Below are 4,685 nucleotides of genomic sequence, written 5' to 3' on the forward strand. Positions count from 1 at the left end.
CTTAATAAAAGTAGTTTATTGGAAAAGACTCTTATGAAGTAAGCTTCAGATGCTAAAGGAGGAGGTTTTTGTATTTGTGAAGAATGTTGGAAAGAATTTGCTACATGAGACAAACACATGGACCAAGAAAAATCAGAAGTGGATATAAAATGTCTGAGAGGTTGGTGAGTAAAACATACATTTACTAAGCATGTATACAATATACATGATTGTGTGTGTGTGTGTGTGTGTAAAGATAGAGTCTAAAGACAAGAAATATTGAAGATGTAACACTGTAACTCAATTTACAAAGCGCTTAAACAGCTTTATTGTGCTAGAACTTATTTGTTATAACTGAAATGACTAATAGAGATATGCCATGGTGCATTTATACTCCATCATGTTACAGAAATTGTTAAAAACTTCATCTTTAATCCCCATTCATAAATCTTAGCAACTATGTGTATGTTTTTGATCTCTAAAAGCTTGCCTTTTAAAAATTCTTTATAATAACTAGAGCAATTTTGAGGGACCAGAGAGGTCAGTCTATGTGTTGAATGCATGCTTGTTTTGCATTCAATTTCTTTAAAAATAATTTTATCTTTTCTATATATTGAATAATTATTGCCACATTTCCAGAGTACTGAGGTATAGTGATTTGTTTATTTTTGTTAGTTTTGGCCATCTTTGCACTTACTATTTTTGGAAAAAGAATTTACTCATCTCCTTAATCAAAAATCAATTCACAATGATTTTTAATATATGAATAAAAAAGGAAAATTAAAATCCATTGACATTATAAATAGAGGGAATGCTGGGGATGGAAACAGAGTAACTCATGAGCTTTCAGTAAAATTTGCTTTTCTTAAATTCTTTAAGAGGTCAGACATATGTGAGCAGGTGTATATTTTGTGTGTGTCTGTTTTACTAAAGAGTAATATCATTTTACAGATGTGATGATAGCATAGGAGCTTATGGTTTGCATTGTGGAACCCTAGGTTGAGTCTCAGAACTGCATCCATTCTGCCTCCAGTTCCCCCTAGAACCACTGGGTGCAGTTCCAATGTTCCTAGGCACTACATGCGTATATTTATTTTACACATTTGTATGAATCCTTTGAATTTGTGTTTATTGATATTGACATTTGTGGACATGACTTTTCATGTAGCAGAATGTAAACATATCTGATTAATTTCTCAAATTAAAGTCTGCCAAGTGTCATTCTTTTTTCTTGTTGCCTGCAATATCTCTTTGAAGTAAAGACTACATTTCAGAGGGAAGGAAAAATATTTTTCATAAGAGATTTTTTAATTAGCAGTAGCAAACTATTTGCCTTTTATAAGCACTTGCAAAGAAAATGGCTGTTAGTTTCCCATGTGTAAGATACTCTAATAATAGATTCTTAATTACTTTACTGAAAAAAAAGTAAACACCTCTTAGTGCTTGCCCAGACATTAAGGAAGATAGGAATGGTGACCAAAAGGGTATGGTTTCCTAGACACTAACTGCTAAATCTTCAATTTCTTTTCGTCTGTCTGAATATAAAATACTGTTCATATAAATTGAAAAATTAATGTATAGAAACATTGATGTAATTCTCTCCCTGTTAAAAATAGTCAGTGAGGCCTGGGATGGTAGAAAACACTCAGTGTGACTCAATGGTAGAGAATAAACGTGCTTTGAGTGTCTGGTCCCTCATACCATACACACACAATCTATAGCATAATGGGACAATAATATACACTTTTAAATAAAATTGATGAGCACAATTCAAATATGCAATTTCTTTAAAGAAATTAAAAAGTAATTTTTAAAAGTAAAAGTAAAAGGTAAAGGCCCTCCCGTTGATCGTCGATTTGCTCGAGCGGGCCCAGTAACGTCTCCATTGGAGACTTTGTTGTTACTGTGTCTGGCATATCGAATACTCTCGGTAGCTTGCCGGGCTCCCCAGAGGGGCGGAGGAATCGAACTCGGGTCGGCCATGTTGGCCGCTTGTAAGGCGAATGCCCTACCCGCTGTGCTATCGCTCCAGCCCTTCCATATAATTGTTAAGATGATATATTTTTATTGTTTAAGGTAATATGCATAACAATTTTAATTTATTTGGATATATTAATTCCAATGTAAGTTATTTACCTTATTGCTTTACGGTATAGCCACTTAGATTCTAGGAAACTAACACCTGGAGATAAACTGAAATTAAGAACACATTTTGAAAAAAATGAGCCTAATGATAATTTCTTTCATATTTAAAGCACCAAGAACCTGAAAATGCTATCAGTAAATTTGTGTGAATGAAGTAGTTCTGATTTTCCTTACTACTTGAAGACAGATGGAGCAATAACACCAGCTATTGGTGCTATGGTAGGGCCTTGCATGCGGCTGACCCGGAGTTCGATTCCTCCATCCCTCTGGGAGAGACTGGCAAGCAACCAAGAGTATGTCCCCCCCGACCCCATCTCACAGTGGAGACGTTACTGGTGCTCGCTCCAGCAAATCGTTGAACAACAGGAGGACAGTGCTACAGTGCTACTTGAAGACAGCTAGGGTGAATGACTGGTTATAGGTTCAATATCAGCTCAGTGTTCCTTGATTGAATTGGATATTAAAAAGAGTTTTAGTATACCCTTACGAATCTTAAGGAAGAGGACACTAGAAAGTTGCGTTAAAATTTCTCTGCAGGAATTTAAAATTAGTACAACTCTGAGGTCCAGTTTCCTGGTTTCTTCTCCAACATTTGGCTGTGATTGCTTGTTAGTCAATTTCGCTGAGAAGGTTGGCTGGACCCTTTTTTGTCAGCTGCACTGATTGTGAAGCTCATCTTGAAGTCCGTCTAATTTTTCCCTATGAGGGAAGGTGCATATTTGATAGCTCAGGGGCCGAGTCTGTGCTCGTTGGGTCACTCTCTGCAGTGCCGGAAGACTGTGCCTTGCTTGGGATCTAAGGGGGTGGGAAGGCGTCATCAGTCACTAGATAGAACTAGCCCCTAACCACACCTCTCTCCAGCACTAAAAACTCCTTTTCAAAGGGTTTTCTGCACTGTTGCTGTTGTAAATCTGGCCTTACTGGTTAGCATTTCTGAAGCAGTGAGGGGCAGCTGAGCATCTGAAGGAAACTCGGAAAAGACGAAAGATGCAGTTCCTCTCCCCTTCACCTAGAACCTTGCCTGTAAAGTGTGTTCCAACGCTCACAACATCACCATCATTTGGGAGTTGCACAAACTGCTGAGGATCACACCCTGCCGAGACTGAAGGATTGACACCTGCCTGTTAGCCCAGTGGAAGCCACAAAATGTCCCAGAGGCAACATAAGCTAAAACTAACAAGCCTTTCTTTTTAAAACGGCCCGTTGAAGAAGCTCTCTCTGGTCTGGGTAGACAAGGAACCTGGTTCCCTAGAGGTGTGGCTTTGGGAAAATGGCTCCATTTCCAGGTTTCTTTGGGAATTTGTGAGTAATAGGTGGCCTCATTTTGTGTCATGTCCTTTGTAGGTTAGCATGCTCTGATTTTCATCTGTCTGTTGATGTGGATGTTGAGCCCAAATCATTATTTAGGAAGAGGAAGTTTCCTTTACTCCGACGAGACCCATTCACTTCACCCGCACCTACTTCTAATCTTACTCATTGTAAAGAAATAAATCTGTTTCTATTTAAATCACCAGAACCTAGATTGACATGGAAGATTCCTAAGGGGTTCTGGAGTGTAAGCTTTGAACTGAGTCCTGGGTTCAATCCACAGAACCACATGGACCCTGAAAACTGCCTTGCAAAACAATATATATATATATACATATATTTATATATGTTTAATATATTTGTATATATATACACATACATATAAACCAAGGAGAAATACATAATCATAAATATTTACCTGATTTATATACTATATTTCTTTCAGAGGAAGACATGTAATGAACAATTATTCATTATAGACTATATCATATCTTCAATTAGCTTTCTCAATAACACAAAATTTTAATATGCTATAGAGTTCTGCTATAGATGTAAGACACATATACAACTATCTTAAAGATTCAAAGAATATTAAAATTGTAAACATACTTTTTTTTTTTGGTAGGAGTACTGCTATTTATTCAGCCACTGATTAGCTGATTGAATTGTGCATGAACTCCACCTTACTTTTTTTTTTCTTTTTCCATTTTTTTATAATTTTATTTATTGAATCACCGTGAGAGCAGTTACAAAGCTTTTGGGTCTAAGTCTCAATCATACAATGAAACATCCGTACCTTCACCAGTGCCCATTCTCCACCACCAAAAATCCCAGTACACCCCCATCCCACACCCTCCCCCTGCCTGTGGAGCAGATGATTTCCACATTACACTCTCTCTACTTTGATCACATTCACTATTTCGACACCAGACCCACCATTATTTAAGATTTTACCCCAACACTCAGATCTGCTGAAAAGGCAACAATAGACAATTTGTGTTCTATTGCTGGTTATGAATAACATATGATGTCGTGTGGCTGCAGTAGGGCCATGTGGTTTTGAAGTTCTGAAATTTTAACACTTAAATCTGGAGGGATTTCTGCCAAAAGCCACTGGGTTTAGAGATCTGCTCCTGAGTCTCTGGGATCATGACCGTTGAGCAGCTTGATGAGGAGCCAAAGAGGCCATTCATGGGCGATGACTTGGGGTCTCATTGGGGTGGGGAAGACAGGCCCGGCTCTACCTCCCCCCC

This window comes from Sorex fumeus, unplaced genomic scaffold, assembly GCF_029834395.1.
Source record: "Sorex fumeus unplaced genomic scaffold, SorFum_2.1 ptg000024l, whole genome shotgun sequence".
In the NCBI taxonomy this organism is placed as follows: domain Eukaryota; kingdom Metazoa; phylum Chordata; class Mammalia; order Eulipotyphla; family Soricidae; genus Sorex; species Sorex fumeus.